Source organism: Lathyrus oleraceus, chromosome 3, assembly GCF_024323335.1.
Source record: "Lathyrus oleraceus cultivar Zhongwan6 chromosome 3, CAAS_Psat_ZW6_1.0, whole genome shotgun sequence".
NCBI lineage: Eukaryota > Viridiplantae > Streptophyta > Magnoliopsida > Fabales > Fabaceae > Lathyrus > Lathyrus oleraceus.
In genome coordinates this window covers 161,812,520-161,830,972 of record NC_066581.1, presented here as the reverse complement: position 1 = coordinate 161,830,972, position 18,453 = coordinate 161,812,520, and positions in this window count along the sequence as shown.

Genomic DNA, 18,453 nt, shown 5'->3' with positions numbered 1-18,453 from the left:
CGGGGGAGGAAAAAGATATTTATAACTAGAACCAGACAAGACATTTATCAACGACTCTACTGGGGATCTCTGACTGGGGGACAACCAGACATTTACCGATGACTGGGATGAGACTCGATGTTTACCGACATCGAAAGATGATGTTTACCGACATCAACAAAGACGACCAGACATTTACTAATGACTGGGAAACAAAGATATACCACCAGACGTCAACGGACGAATGGGAAAAACTCAACGTTTATTGACACCAACGGAGAGGTGAACAGACATCAACGGGTGACCTGTGGGGAGGATACAACTATACATCAACGGACGAATAGGAAAAACTCAACGTTTATCGACACCAACAGAGAGGTGAATTTACTAGGAAAAAGCTAATACAACCAAACGCTAACGGAGGATTGGGAAAAACTCAACGTTTATCGACACCAACGGAGAGGTGACCACTTCACTTGGGAAGGAACAGATGATACGAACACCGAAAGATGATGTTTACCGACATCAAACAAAGGCGACCAGACATTTACCGATGACTGGGGTGGGACTCGATGTTTACTGACACCGAAACAATGGTGTTTACCGACACCAAGGAAAGAACACACACGGGTGCCGACATGACACTTACCGGTATCACAAGACTGCATATGTCAGGGCAAGGCTAAACACTTGCTAGGGATCTCACTGGGGCGAATCGAACTTTCCTTTCACGGACGAGTGAGGAAATAACCCTCTCTGGGGAGCTATCAATCCTGAATGCTATCAGAAGCAACTGTAGCAACTGTACCATACAGATGTTGAACAATGATCCGCCTCTGCCGGGGATATGGTCTGATTAGGTTTAACACATGAATGCATATGTTTGAATTTTTCTATGGCGTAATGCTTCATATTGAATAGAAATGCTACGCGATTTGAGGATGCAATGATTATTACATGCAAGATGCAAAATGATGAAAACACCGGCTGGGGAGCAAACTGATTAGATTCTCCAACTCTGTGGGGAAACTCTGTCTGAGGAATACTCTGCGGGGAGTAGCACCAACTTCTCACTCATGTTGGAGAATAGCGTCGTCGCTGGGGAAAGAATAGATTCTACTAGGGACAACCTTCACCGGATCCATCTTACTCGGGGACCCCGCTAGGGAAACAACCAATAGCGACTTACTGGGGACGACCCATCCACAAGTGGGTTAACCACTACTGAGGATAATTTCCACCAAACCTGATCCGCTCGGGGAACTTGCTGGGGAAAAGCCAACAACACAAACCTCTGCTCGGGAAATCTGCTAGGGGAAAACCTTTACAACCCTGATGGGGAAATAACAGACCAGACCATGCTGAGGATAGGCATCCACAACCCCGCAGGGGAAAAGCGTTCACGACCACGCTGGGGATAGCAGTACTTCAAACCAGACTGTTGGGGAATAAAACCACTCCACTGACACCTTCGCTGGGGGGTACAACCTCCCAACTCAGTGGGGATTAACATGCTTCAGACGCAGCGGGGAACTGGCAGCTTCCAGACTAGCTGGGGATATACCCACTCTCAGGCTTGCTGGGGAGATAACACTCCTCAGACCTGCCGGGGAAAGAATAGCCTCTGCAGGGGTAAACAACTCTGATAGCTTTAAAACTTGCTTTGGGAAACATCCCTGATCCTGAATATGTTGAGGAGACAAGTCCTGAACTCGTTTCAACTGCTGGGGAATATCCCCATCCTCTCACACTGCTGGACAGTGTTGAAAACATCCCTGAACCAACCTTGGCTTATCTGCTTCATCCAGGAACCAAAGGTGATAACCTGCAACCAAGAAGACATACATGCCCCAGGGGATTGCATGGACAAGATACACCCAAGTTTACTCAATATTCAAAATGATTTTAAAATGTTTCATCTTTCTGCACGTTATCGTCTAGCCTTCATGTTTTTATATGCAATGTTTATCAAAAATTCGGACGTTTTTTGCAAACAAAAAAGTAAAAATAAAACAAGAGAGTAATTTATCTGAATAACAACTTTTTATTGATTGAAAATGGGCCTGAAAAGGCGAATACATCGGGAAGCAATTCCTAGAAAGAGTTAATTGCGCACAACAGGAAAATAAACTATCCTAATGGCAATGTGAACACGGCATCCACTATTTCCCAATTCTGTTATGACTCACAGATCATCAAATTCTCCCCAAATTCCTTGCTTTCCGAGAAGAATGATTGGACCGATCATACCCTTCGAGATGGTAGACACCGAAGCGCGATGAAGCACAGATAACTCAGACTGTAGTCTTTGCTTTAATCCCTCTTTTTCCTGGACCGCCCTTTCGGGTTTTCAATCCACTGGGATACCTATTTTTGTCTAAGCCGCCCTTGCGGGTTTTCGACTTACCGGGTGTACAATCTTTTCATTTCTTTTTATCCCTAACTTTTGCCCGAACCTCTTTTTTTTATGGTTCGCCGGGATGCACTTTTTTTCCTGGACTTTTTTATTCTTTTTGTCCAGCGGGTCAATTTATGCGAAGTATTTTTTGACTACATCTGAGTTAACAGAGGACGGAAAATCTTCACCATCCATAGTTGTAAGCATCAAGGCTCCACCGGAGAAAACCTTCTTAAAAACATATGGACCTTCATAATTAGGAGTCCATTTGCCCCTGTTATCTGTACCGGGAGGAAGGATCCTCTTCAAAACTAAATCACCAGTTTGATAGCTTCGAGGACGCACTTTCTGATCAAAGGCTCTCTTCATCCTTCTCTGATACAACTGCCCATGGCATACAGCTGCTAACCGTCTCTCTTCGATAAGGCTCAACTCGTTAAACCTTGTTCGAATCCACTCGGCTTCGTCCAGCTTAACATCCAGCAAGACCCTCAGAGAAGGAATCTCCACTTCAACTGGTAGGACAACTTCCATACCATACACAAGGGAGTAAGGGGTTGCCCCGGTCGACGTACGTACTGAGGTACGATACCCATGCAAACCGAAAGGCAGCATCTCATGCCAATCCTTGTACGTCACGACCATCTTCTGCACAATCTTCTTAATATTCTTGTTTGCCGCCTCTACAACACCATTCATCTTCGGTCTGTAAGGAGAAGAATTGTGATGTTCAATCTTGAAATCTTTACAAAGTTCTTTCATCATCTTGTTATTGAGATTTGAACCATTGTCAGTGATGATTCTCTCAGGAACCCCATAACGACAGATGATTTCCTTCTTAATGAACCGGGCAACCACTTGCTTGGTAACATTGGCATAGGAGGCTGCATCCACCCATTTGGTGAAGTAATCAATCGCAACCAGGATGAAGTGATGTCCATTAGAAGCAGTAGGCTCAATCTTCCCAATCATATCGATGCCCCACATCGCGAACGGCCAAGGCAAATTCATGACATTCAGAGGGCTTGGTGGTACATGCACCTTATCATGACATTTATGGCACTTCCGAGCGTATTTGAAACAATCGGATTCCATAGTCATCCAGTAATAACCGACTCTCAACAATTTCTTGGACATTGCATGACCACCAGCATGGGTACCAAAAGAACCCTCATGCACTTCCTGCATCAACATGTCTGCTTCGTGTCTATCCACGCATCTGAGCAGAACCATGTCAAAGTTTCTCTTGTACAACACGTCATCCTGATTCAAATAAAAGCTTCCAGCTATCCTTCTCAGGGTTTTCTTGTCATTCTTCAATGCACCTTCACGATACTCCTGGCTCTTGAGGAAGTTCTTGATATCATAATACCACGTCTTCTCATCCACATCAGACTCGGCTGCAAACACATACGCAGGCCTCTCGAGTCGATTCACCGCAACATGTGGCACATGATTCCACCAATGAACTTTGATCATAGAAGACAAAGTAGCCAAAGCATCAGCCATCTGATTCTCATCCCGGGGGACATGATACAGCTTCACCTTCTTGAAGAACGTCAGTATCCTTCTGGCGTAATCTCTGTAGGGAATCAAATGCGGCTGATTAGTATTCCAATCTCCATTGACCTGATTAATCACTAGAGCGGAATCTCCATATATGTCAAGAGTTTTGATCCTTAAATCAATGGCTTCTTCTATCCCCATGATACAAGCCTCATACTCAGCTTCGTTGTTGGTTACGTCAAAAGGTAATCTGGCAGAAAAAGGTATATGAGCACCTTTTTGATTGATAAGCACTGCCCCAACACCGTTGCCATTCACATTCACAGCCCCATCAAACATCAGCGTCCACTTGTCATCAAGATCCGGTCCTTCCTCGACAAGAGGCTCTTCACAGTCTTTCATCTTAAGATACATGATGTCTTCATCAGGGAATTCAAACATCATCGGCTGATAATCATCAATTGGTTGCTCGGCAAGGTAGTCTGACAGAATACTACCTTTGATGGCCTTCTGTGATGTATATTGGATATCATATTCTGTTAAAATCATCTGCCAACGGGCGACACGTCCGGTGAGAGCCGGCTTCTCAAAGATGTACTTCACTGGATCCATCTTAGAAATCAATAAGGTAGTATGGTTCAACATATACTGCCTCAGTCGGCGAGCAGCCCAGGCCAAAGCACAACAAGTTTTCTCAAGCTGTGAATATTTGATTTCACAGTCGGTAAACTTTTTGCTAAGGTAGTATATGGCATGCTCTTTTCGACCAGACTCGTCATGCTATCCCAATACACACCCCATCGAGTTCTCGGTTACTGACAAGTACATTATCAGAGGTCTCCCAGGAACTGGAGGTATAAGGATTGGAGGTTTCTGCAAATACTCTTTTATCTTGTCAAAAGCTTTATGACAGTCATCATTCCACCTGATTGCTTGATTCTTTCTCAGCAATTTGAATATCGGTTCACACGTGGCAATTAGGTGAGATACAAACCTTGCAATATAGTTTAGTCTCCCTAAAAACCCACGAACCTGCTTTTCAGTTTTCGGTTCAGGCATTTCTTGAATAGCTTTGACTTTTGCTGGGTCAACCTCAATCCCTTTTCACTGACAATAAAGCCTAACAGCTTCCCGGATCTCACACCAAACGTACACTTGTTCGGATTCAGCCTCAGTTTGAATTTTCTCAGCCGGTCAAACAACTTCTGCAAATTTACCAGGTGCTCCTCTTCTGTCTGCGACTTCGCAATCATATCATCCACGTAGACTTCAATCTCTTTGTGCATCATGTCATGAAAGAGAGTCGTCATAGCCCTCTGATAGGTAGCACCGGCATTCTTCAGCCCAAATGGCATCACCTTATAGCAGAACGTGCCCCAAGGTGTAATGAATGTCGTCTTTTCCATGTCCTCTGGCGCCATCTTAATCTGATTATAGCCCGAGAAACCGTCCATGAAAGAGAAAACCGAGGATTGAGTCGTGTTATCAACCAATACGTCAATGTGAGGTAATGGGAAGTCGTCCTTCGGACTCGCTCTATTCAAATCCCGGTAATCGACACACATTCTGACTTTGCCGTCCTTCTTCGGCACGGGAACAATGTTGGCCACCCACGGGGGATAAGTAGTCACTGACAGAAAACCCGCATCCAACTGCTTATGAACTTCTTCCTTGATCTTGACAGCCATATCAGGACTAGTTCTCTGAAGCTTCTGCTTGACTGAAGGACAATCTTCTCTGAGAGGTAGCCTATGCACCACAATATCGGTATCCAACCCAGGCATATCTTGATACGATCAGGCGAATATCTCCACATATTCTCTCAGCATTTCAATCAACCTTCTCTTGACATCTTCTTTCAAAGTAGCCCCGATCTTGATCTCTCTTCTGGCATCCTCAGTACCCAGGTTGATAATCTCCAACTCCTCCTGATGAGGTTGGATGACCCTTTCCTCCTGCTTCAACAATCTAACCAGTTCTTTAGGGAGTTCACAATCTTCCTTACTCTCCTCTTCAGCTTGGTAGATGGGATTATTGAAATCATACTGAGCCATAACAGAACTGTTCATAGTGGAGTCCGTAAGATCACTTCTGCATGTTTAATGCTTTATTTTAGAAAAAAGAGTTCAAGAAAGTCACAAAAAACAAAAACATTGCCATTTTATTGTTTTTTTTTTGATAAATGAAAAACAAAAACAGAAAGACAGGGATCACAAAATTGTTTGCAAAACGTCCTTTATTAATGATATCATTGAAAAACATGATGAGGCCTTACAATGAACCACTACGCCTAGGGCAGAACGTAGGGTTTTGTGCAAAATGAAAAACAAAAGAAAATTACTCTGTTTGAAGAGTAACTTGGACCACTTCTTCAGCTGTCCAGTTGCTGATCATCTCCCCTGGTGCACACGGATGAACCCAGTTGTTCAGATCACAGTCACTGTCCCCGTCTTCACTACCGGCTGCAAAGACGTCGCCATGATTCATCAGCCCAACGCTGGTAAATGTACTCAGACCTTTCTGCACACCCTTCTCTGCCTGCAGAGGTTGATAACCAATTCCGAACTTGTCTTCTTTGACAGGCAAATCCACCATCTTGCCCCAACCTTCAGAATTGCCTGAGCTGACAACCTCCATGGCCTGTTTATACGATGCAATTGAGGCACTTGGCTTCTTCTGCTCAGCAAAAGCCACCCTCTCAAGAGCAACAGTCTCGAATTCCTGGCATAAAGTTTCATGGATCTCGCCATCCACCTCTACATACTTGAAAGAGGATATATGACTCACCAGAATGTCTTCTTCACCGCACACGGTCATAATTTGACCTTTCCAGACATACTTCAGCTTCTGATGGAGAGTCGACGAAACTGCCCCAGCTGCGTGAATCCAAGGACGCCCCAATAAACAACTATAGGCGGGCTGGATATCCATCACATAGAAGATAATATCGAACACCTCCGGACCAATCTGAACCGGCAACGTGACTTCACCAAAAATAGACCGTTTGGATCCATCAAAGGCACGAACAATCAGATCGCTCGGAATAAGGACAACCCCTTCAACATCAATCTTGCTCAGAATCTTTTTGGGCAACACATTCAGCGACGAGCCCGTGTCTACCAACACATGAGACAACACTGCACCCTTACACTCCATAGTGATATGCAAGGCCTTGTTATGGTTGCGACCTTCAGGCGTCAAGTCCAAATCTGTAAACCCCAAACCATGCCTGGTACTCACGTTGGCAATGAAACCCTCCAACTGGTTGACAGAGATCTCTTGAGGCACGCAAGCCAGATTCAACATCTTCAACAAGGCATTACGGTGTGCCTCAGAGCACAGAAGCAATGAGAGTATGGAAATTTTGGGCGGAGTCTGATTCAGCTGATCTACAATCTTGTAGTCACTCTTCTTGATTATCTTCATGAACTCCTCCACGTCTTTCTCAAACGTACCCTCATGCACCTCCTTCTGAGCAGGTTCTTCATCAACCATAACCTGTTTACCTCTAGCTTTGGCAAGAGCCTCAGCACTGTTGTCTCTCAACGGCTGTGGGGTGAATAGACGTCCACTTCTAGTAAACCCTCATGGTCCTCCAACATTGTCCACAACCGGACCTGCAATCACAGGATTTCTACTTGGCAACCCAATCGTCACAGGAGCTTGATTCACTGGCCTTGCCTGACTCTCAGCCCTTCGGTTGCTGCGATAAGCATTGTCATATTTCCACGGCACTGCTTTACTGTTCTCAACAGGTCTTCTACCGATCACAGCAATAGTAGTTGTAGTGGGAGCACTGACGGTTACTGGCACAGAAATGGTAACAGGAGTACCAACAGTTGTGGGTGTACTGACATTTCTCTGGCCACGTCCGTCAGACGGTTTGAAATAAATGGTGACGGTTGACACCACTCCACGATCCTTCACGGCCCGAACAAACTGTAAACAGCCTTCATCAATCAAATTCTGAATACCAGCCCTCAACTGTATGCAACCATTTTCTGACTCTACACAGTCTACACATCCCTCACAACAGCCCGGGAACACTCCCCCATTCAACAAACGATCCTTCACAACAAACAGCGATGTCTGGACATCCTCAACACTGACCACCAAGTCTTCAGCTTCTCCACCTTCAACATTGTTCACTCTATGCGCGCCGTGCTGAGGCATAGGATTATTCACAACATTCGGCACAGGAGCAAAATTGATAGTTTTGGCGTCAATTAAGTCCTGGACCTTATGATGAAAAGCCCGACAGTTCTCAATATGGTGCCCCGGTGCACCAGAGTGGAAATCACAACGCACGTTGGCATCATACCCAGGTGGTATCTTTGTCAACGGAGCCATTGTACGCAACTCCACGAATCCCAATCTGAGCAACTCAGGTAGCAATTCAGTGTAGGTCATTGGCAACGGGTCAAAACGTCGATCAGGCATCCTCTGCCTTAGCTGATAAGGACGTTGTTGTTGTTGTTGTTGTTGTTGTTGTGGTTGTTGAACTCTTTGCTATTGTTGTTGACGTTGTTGAGGTGCTAGGATGGTCACAGCAACAACCTGGCGATATTGCCCTCTGTTGGTATTCCTCCGATGTTGCACGGCATTGGTTTCACCCTCTCTCCTGCGAGGTGCCCCAGCAAATGGTTTCTTTGAAGATGAGGACCCAACATCTTGAATTTTTCCGGCCTTGATCAGGCTCTCTGTCCTCTCTCCACAAATCACAACGTCTGAAAAACTACCGAAAGGGAAGCTTCCCATCCGGTCCATGAATACACCCTGTAAAGTTCCGATAAACATATCGGTCAATTCCCTCTCCAGCATAGGGGGTTGTACTCTCGCAGCCAACTCACGCCATCTCTAGGCGTACTCCTTGAAACTTTCACCAGATTTTTGACATAGACTCTGCAACTGAGTCCGGCTCGGCGCCATGTCCATATTATGCTTGTATTTCCTCAGAAAGGCCTCACCCAGATCCCTCCAGCTTCGGATAGAATCTCTCTTCAACTCCATGTACCAATCCAAGGAAGCCCCAGACAAGCTATCCTGGAAAAAATACATTCACATTTTCTCATCGTCTGTATAAGTAGAGATCTTCCTATAGTAGGCCTGCACATGGGTGCGAGGACAGGAAGTACCGTTGTATATATCAAAAGAAGGCGCCTTGAACTTGTAGGGGATCCTCAATCCTTCTACCAACCCCATATTAGTCACATCAAAACCCAAAGAGTTCTGACATTCCATAGCTCTAATCTTTTCAGCAAGGGCATCCACTTTTCGATCCCTCTCCTCAACTCTTACAACCTCGTCATCTTCACTGAGCAAGGTAAACATATCTTCCTGTCTGTCAACCAGCGGAGCAGGATGGCGAATCGGAGCCCGGGTAGCTCTGGCATTAACAATCTCTGCAGCAATAGGTTGTCCGTTGATTCTAATTCCCCTTAAATCATCACCCACAGCATAGTCATTGGCGGGAGCAGCAGCAACAACATTATCATTTACCAAAACACCCACTGGCGACGCACGACTAGGTGGTGGGAGCACAACTTCTTGTCTCTGGGCTAAGGCACGCAACTCCTCTTGCCCTTGAACGACCCCTTGCATCATTGTCATGAATTGGGCCATGTTAGCCCTCATCTCAGCCAACTCTGCTTGAACCTGGTCCATGTTCCTCTGTTGATTCTATCTGGTTGAGTAACGGTGCGGACGTTGATCAGCTATCCTGCCTGACACAGGAACCAGAGTGAGAAGTCACGAACAAGAACACTTGTTATGCAAAATGATATGTGTATGATGCTTATGATGCGTATGATGCGCATGATATGTTCATTTCTCAGGCATTCTTGAGCCCGATTCATTTTTCAAGATGGCAACCTACAACACACAACAAGGAAGCAACATACACAAGAGTAATGAGTACAAGGTGAAACCAACGATCTCATCTATAGATATGAGCAACAAGGATCATACAACAATATTTAAACAAAGATCCAACTAATCAGAGTACAACAATGAATCCCACCCAACAAACCTGGAGGTGATTCTCAACATAAACAACAGAGATACAAGCTAAGACAAATGTTCTCTCGTAATGAGAGTCTTCAGGTACTGGCACTGGTCTATCAACAGGTCACACTCTGAACATTCTGGCAAAGGAGTGAGCTTCTCCTTTAATTATCTTCTGAGCTCCACAACTTCTCCTCCAAGTTGGCTCTCTGATGTACGTCTCAAGTCTACTTCCTTCTTCAACTGGATGTCTTTGTCTCTAAGTTGCTTCTCCAGGTCTCTTATCTTCTTCTGGTAACTTGCTTCAGCTCTCTGCAGCCTTAAGCACTCCCGGTGTTCTGCATTCAACAAGGTCTCCATCTCCTCATAAGATCTCTTCTTGCTCTTCAATCTAGCAACATCTTCACCCTGCATGTCTCTGAGTTGATGAGCTAAGTTCAACTTATCAGTTTTGGCTTTGTAGAGCTCCATCTGGGTGTCTTGTTCCTTCTCTTTCAACCGACGATTCTCCATCAAGGCTTGCTTGTACTGCTCAGCAGGTACACTCTCAGCAAGGATCAAAGGTGGTTGCTCTTGCAAAGGCTTCATCCTATCATAGGGCAACAACAAAGTTTCCACTCTCTTCTTGACCCAATCAATGTGGTCAGGCATAGCAATGGCAAACTTCTTCCCCAGAATAGCTCCATCTTTAACACCAATAGCCTTCCAAGCTCTTCCTATCTGCTTCAATCTAGCAGGGTCACTCCGCTTCTCAAAGTACACACTTTCAGCTATCTCAAAATCAAATGGTCTTCCATTCATCACAAACCCCAACTGGCGAAGAGAAAGAACCGGGTTGTAATTGATGCAACCCTTAGTCCCTACGAGTGGCACATTACGAAACTCTCCACAACTCAGATGACATTCCGCACGTCCATCCGATAAGATTGCCATCTGATACCATAGGAGGTAAGAGACATAACCCTCTGAGTCCACTTATGAGTGCTCTGAGCATCCACAAAGGGTCCACTGACTGGCAGGAGAGACATGAACCATCTGAGCAATAATGGGAGACAGCATCTGATAGCTCCACCCTTACCATGCCTGCTGTGAATAACATAGTAAGTGTCAGCTAACAGAGTAGGAACCGGGTTTCCTCCAAGAAAGATTGTGACTGCAGCATAGTCTACAAAGTTGGGCATACTCGGGAACAAGACAATCCCATAAATCATGACAGCCAACTGAGCATGAAAAGCTTCCCCATTTCCCTTCTTTGCTTCCTCTCTAGCCATCCTCAACAGGAACTTCAAAGGCAAACCCACAACATCCCCACTGGATTTCCAATTATCACTGACTTCTTTGATACCCAAATGAAGAGCTCTGGAGACAACTCTGAAATCCACCTCCTTTGGAACATCCAAGAAAGGCACCTGATATCTGATCGGAACATTCAACAGAATGGAGTACTCTTCAAGAGTGGGAGCTAGCTAATAGTCCTGGAAAGTGAAACAACGGTGGTCTGGGTCGTAGAACTGTAGAAGAGTCTGCAACGGCACTGGATCTACCACCATCTTCAACAGTGTCAACAAATTCCCATACCGGTCCACAAACACCTTTTGATTACCGCTGGTCACAAGGTTGCTCAACTCTATCAAAGACGTCAAAGGCTCATGGTGAAAACTGTAGGTGCAAGTCTTCCTCTTCAACTCTGGAACGATTGCCATCTCTCACAGTGAATATACTCTTGAATGAACCTGAGAAATGATATGCATGCAGGGATTAGCTTTTCTTTTTCTTTTCTTTTCTTTTTTTCAATTTCTTATTGCATTATTTTTTTTTGAAAATAAACATGCTATGATGCAAATGATGCAGACAAGACTAGTTGGTTGTGTATCTTCGGAGCACAGGATCAAAGCTTCGGCTTGAACTCGGAACCATAAAATCATCTGAGACCCAAAGTCATCTGAGACCCATATCTGAAGAACCAAGTCACCAACAGGACCACAAGTCACCAACAAGTCACCGACAAGTTACCAACTGTACCTGTAATAATGATCATCCCTCCCCACTCACGGGTGTCATCTAGGCTAGGGTAAGGTCGAGAGAAACGCAACATAAATAACCCTTTCATAGAATATCATCATATACACACCCGAAGTATGTAACGATAATACCCCATCAGAGTCTGAACTGCTCGTGATATCATGTTCCGCTAAGTGGCGCAATACCACTCGCGTCCCATGAATCACTCTATTCCTAGGTGCCCTAGATTTCACTCATAGCCTGGGTATTGGGCCTTTTACCTCATGTAACTCCCACCCCAACAGAGAGACAACACAACACAGCCAGATGAATACATGATGAATGCAAACATAAATGCAAATATAAACAAATAAATGCAATATACGAAACAGCAAAAGCAACCAAACCCTATCCTAGAGAACGCTAGGAGTGACTCGCTTAGGGAAGATGGACCAGCAAGAGGTCAACTTCTCTACTTATCCCCAGCAGAGTCGCCAGCTGTCGCATTACACGAAAAACCGGCGGGAAAACGAAACAACAGAGCCGCCACCGTGCATTATTTATCCCAAAAGAGGGAAAGGAAAGGCTCGAAGTAAACCTGGGAAAGACATGGTCTCGCGACCAGAGAAAGATGGGATCGGGAGTCGGTTATGCAAAGGGAAGGTATTAGCACCCCTACGCATCCGTCGTACTCGACGGGATCCACGCTTAGAAGAAAGGATAAGGTTGCTAAAAACTGATCACAAACTGCACACACAAGGCTGGAAGGAAACACAGAAAGACAAGAGAAATTAACTCGGTAGGATATCGCATCATAGGCCTACGTAGTCTGTCAGGCACAGACATCAGAGTCGACGTAGTTCGGGACAGGGGAAAACATGCTCGCTAGGATGTCGCATCCTATGCATACGTATCTTCTCTGACCGGAGAAGAATCAGAGCACTCGTAGCTCGGCTAACACACGCCAAACAAAACCACACAGGAAACCAGCAGGAGCACCTCCCCCACTAGTCCTCTGAGCCGGAGCAGCTCCTTGTTTCCCTTTTCTCACTGGAGAATCATACGGCTTGCCACGGTTTTGATGTTGCTTGCCCCTGCGGTCACTGACACTCTTGTAATGAGCATTATTGTCTTCTTCAAATATCCTGCAGCTATCAACCAATTCAGTAAAAATGCGTATCTTTTGATACCCAACAGCCTTCTTAATTTCAGAGCGCAATCCGTTTTCAAACTTGATGCACTTTGAAAATTCAGCACCAGCACCAGTGTAATGAGGATAAAATTTGGACAACTCCACAAATTTTGCAGCATAATCAGTGACAGACATGTTTCCTTGCTTCAGCTCAAGGAACTCAATTTCTTTCTTACCACGGACATCTTCCGGATAATACTTTCTCATGAATTCCCTACGGAATACATCCCAAGTAACGACTTCACCTGCCACGGTCAACCTCTCGTGAGTCTCTAGCCACCAGTCATCAGCTTCGACTGCTAGCATGTGAGTGCCATACCGAACCTTCTGAGCTGGAGTGCAATCCATAACACGAAAGATTCTCTCGATCTCTTTCAACCATCCCAAGGCTGCATCTGGATCATGCTTCCCTTTAAACACCGGTGGATTCTCTCTTTGAAAAGTCGCCAAGCTACGTGATCCAGCATCTCCACCAGCATTTGGCAAGTTCTGCACAGCTTGTGCCATCGCTTGCATTGCGGCAGCCATTGCAGCGTCATTCCTTCCAGCCATTTCAACTTATCACTTCAACACAACTTAAAGTTAGATTAGTAACAATACACAATTGTTAGACAGTAACGACACGACAACTGGCCGGACAGACCGACCTGCTCTGATACCACTAATGTAACACCCTTCTAAAATACCCCAAAAGTGTAATTAAAATAACAACATATATCAATCAGAGTAAAAATGCAATTAAGGGTGTCACACAATTACTTCACACCATTCACCATGATAACTGTCATGCTCTTTTATTAATTCAAAACATAAAGCATTTGCACAATACGCAGCGGATAGAGATTAAATCAATCATGCAAAACATGTAGCATATTACATGTAAACTGGTTCACAACCAACAATAAAACATTTAAAACATCCCATCCCGATGTTACATCTACCAGAGCATGACCCACTAAGGAACTACACTAGACTCCAAGCACTAGCTCCTACTCAGTCACTGCTCGTTACCTGAAAAATAGTTGTAAGGGTGAGTTCCTCAATCGATATAATAAGCATTATAAAATATCATGCAATGTTAAGTAATTTTAACACATTTCATCACCCTAATCATAACACACATTCAGTAACGGCACATCAACTCAAACATCACACTCAACACCAACATAAGGCACACGTATAATCTCAATTAAGGTAAATACCCATACCACAAACCAACAAAATGCAACTCTAATGAGACTCGACTCGTCATGCATGTGGTACCATTCGGAGTAAAACTCCCAACTTAAAATCATTGCCATTTTATTGGGCATCAAGGCATAAGCCTTCAACTTTCAACTTAAAATTTGCCAATCCAGGCCAACGTGGTGTGAGCAAAGCTCCGACTTATGCATATGAATGTACATGACATACACGACTTTAAAATTCCGACAACATAATAATAATAGCAACACAACAATGTTTTCAACATAATCAACTTATAATCAACTTTGGCTCACCAAGCCTACAACTCAGCATCTTGAGCTTACAACATAATAATAATAGCAACACAACAATGTTTCAACATAATCAACTTAAAATCAACTTTGGCTCACCAAGCCTACAACTCAGTATCTTGAGTTTACAACATAATAATAATAGCAACACAACAATGTTTCAACATAATCAACTTAAAATCAACTTTGGCTCACCAAGCCTACAACTCAGTATCTTGAGCTTACAACATAATAATAATAGCAACACAACAATGTTTTCAACTCTATAAACTAAGTATTATATAATTCCACTCCAAAACGTACACAATATTCAATTATCACTTTTTCCACTTTTCAACAGTGTTAACCGGTTAACGCCCTGGGTTAACCGGTTAACGCAGGACAGAACACGCTTCCTGGCCAATCACAACAGTGTTAACCGGTTAACACCCTGGGTTAACCGGTTAACGCAGACAAAACAGCAATTTTTCACCATTCATAACAGTGTTAACCGGTTAACACCCTGGGTTAACCGGTTAACGCAAGACAAAAAGCTGTTCCTGCGCTAACACGAAGCAGAATGCAGAATTCTCCGCATTTTCTGCCATTGGAGGACTTCCGGACCTCCGATTTCAATTCCGTAAAAAGCTACAATTTCGGAAAATCAAGACTCATCCAATCACAGAATCAATTTCAGTTTTAACACAACTTATCCAACACAATTTTTCAGCATTCAACATCCCAATTAGGGTCAAATCAATGGTTCATCACTACCCATTACATGTTAACCCATAATACCCATTAAACGACGATAAACCCCCCTTACCTGAGTTAATCCGGCGAATCTTTAAGCTTCAAACTTTTCTCTTCTCCAACCTTCTTCCTCTTGCTCTGTCTCTTTTCCCATTTCCTCTTTTCAGCCGCTTCTCTTCTTTCACGTGAAAAACCCTCTTACCAAATGGAACTCTTTTCTTATTTCCCACTTATATATTTTCCAATAATTATTACTCCAATAATAATAATAATAATAATCCAATAATTACAATTATTTAATTAAATTAATAAATATAATATTAACTTAAATTAAATAATTATCTTATTTTTATCGGGGTGTTACAGGAACTCTTCTCCACATATGACTGACACAACAAAGATCTTGGGCTATTATCCTCAATGCATCAACACAATGGTGTGTGAGCAAAGTGAATGACACAACTTAATAGAAGGGGATGGATTGCACATCCCTTGTATCTGCCAATGCCTCTTCACTTAGGAGGTCTTTGATATGTACAAGGCACAACTTTAAACAATCACAAGCATTGCCTCTTAAGGAGGGCTTCAGACAGGTGCCTGCCCACATAACAGGACAGGTCTTCCAGACTACATGAAGTCGGAGAGTTATACCTAGGTTAAGCAACCCACAAGCTAGCAAAGCAAGTTCAAAAGAACTCAAAGCAACTTAGGTACCTGTGAAAAATCTAAACCAATCAGTTCAATTGTACAAACAAACAAACAACAGTCATCAGGCAATAGTACACAGACAGACAAAGCATTAGGCCACAATGAACAAGGCACAAGCCATTAGGCAACTTGTTCTCAAAGCCTACAAAACAAATCAATATTAGCCAACATCAATCAATTAATCAACCCAAATGAATGAGCCACTCCAACCATGGCTATGTGCATCTGAACCTGAAATCCACAACCCAAACAGTGAGTCCAAACCACTAGGTCAAAGCCTAGGGTCAAAAGAGGGTCAAACATTCAAAACAGAACTTGAAATTTAACATGAATCATCCTTATTGAATCAAGAACACATCTCAAAAAGTCCCATACCAAAATCATTAACCAAATTCATTTCATGAACCAAACATGGCAAGGTATGCACAAGGAGATCACATTGAGACATCAGAAGAAACAAATGCACATTAACTCAAAAATGATTCAAAAAATCTTGGCAAAATCATAAGTACACAAGACATATCACATGATCATCATACAAAAAATCAGAGGCATAGGATATCATTTGGCATGGCAAACACATCATTCAAGTTGAACATCACAAGGTGTGACACAAATTGTCACACCAACTTAGCACATTCATAAAACAGAAATGACAAGTGATAAAAATACCAAATCAACACCAAAATGTCAAGCAATATGTCTAGTTATATCATGCAAAATTTCAGAAGCATTGGATAAGAAACAAGCATTTTATGATCAAATGAATAAGGCAATAGCACAAATGGACACATGCTCAATCTCCCTAGCGCAATTCATTTTTTTAATCAGGCACAACTTGCATTTTAATAATCACAAAAAGGTAGACAACATGAGGATCATAATGCAAAAAATTGGAGGTCATTTGGATTATTTTTCAATTTATTGTGAATTTTAGAAGTTCATGGAAGAAATAAAAAAATGAAATGGAGCAAGCATGGAAAATATGAAGGAACATGAGAAAATGCAAGGCAATTGAGAAAAGACTTCGCTCGGTATCGAACCCTGGCGCATTTTGAAATCACCAGCGCGCGCTTGCAAAACGACCGTGTTTTGACATCAAACCCTAAAACACGCGCATGTTTGAATTTCGCAGGAAACCACATGCGTTTCCCAGCTAAATCCGTAGGAAAACTGGAAACGTATGAACACGATGAAGATCTTCATCTGGAAATTTCCAGAAATGAAAAATTGTTCCAGAAATTGATGAATCCTACACTATTCAACTCGCCATGCTTCATACACCAAGAATCCAACAATAGTTCATGCAAAAACATCAATATACGCACGGATCGAAGAAATTAAAAATCAACATCCAAACTTGAAATGCAAGGATCTTTGTGAATATAGCACCAAATCACTCCAAACTTGTACCAGAATTACCACCATTCAATGATCTATACAACTAGCATAATGAATTGCAAAATTGAAGAGGTCGAAAAACCAACCTCTTGATGAACAGAATTGAAACCACGTGCTTCCAAGCCTTGCCACGCTTCAAATCTTCTCCTATGATGCTTGTGAGATGAATGATGATGAACTGGAAGCTCGATGATGCACGAAACCAGCTTAATCCTCAACTGCCATGGATGCTTCAAGCTTCTCTTCTAGCTCAATATGCCACGATTCCTCTTGAATTCTTGTCCAATTCTACTCAACAACACTTCATGATGATGAATTGAGCAATAGAAAGTGTTCTTGCTTGAAGAAATTTGACAAAAGTTTGAGAGAGAATTTTTGGAGAATTTTGATTCTAGATCTGAAATTGATGATTCTGATCAAAACAGTTAGGATTAAGTACTTATACCTCATGCTAATCATGTTTAACAACAACTTAAGCCAAATGCAAGTGTGATTAGTGAGTTGGAAGGTGTTTGTCCAAAAATGAAATTCTCTCTTCATACACCCCCATGCACGTGAACAGTGCACATTCTAGGCCTAAAATCTCTCAGAATGAGTCCATGCAAGGTTTGGAAATGATATTGTATGCCCATGCTTAACCAAAATGAGTTTATGCAATTTTTCCCAAAAATCTTCATGAGTGAACCAATGCCTATTCAAATGAAATTCATGTCAAGTGATGGTATGCTTGGAAAATACATGTTACAAGGATCAAAGTGCAAAAAGAACCACCCAAATTGGAGTTTTAGTTTGAAAGTTATGCCCATTTGAAGTTTGAAACACACTTTGCCATGATTGGACCATATCTCCTCAACCACACATGCGAAATCCATAATCTTGGACGTTTTGGAAATGGGAGAGAAAGATCTTCAACTTTCATGTTGGACAAAATTTCTTTTGAAGCTTTCTTGATGATGTAATCTTGAGTTGAAGTTGGTCCAAAACCTTTCCATTTTTGGAAAGTTCAAATTACAGGTCACTTTCTATTTTTGGAAAGT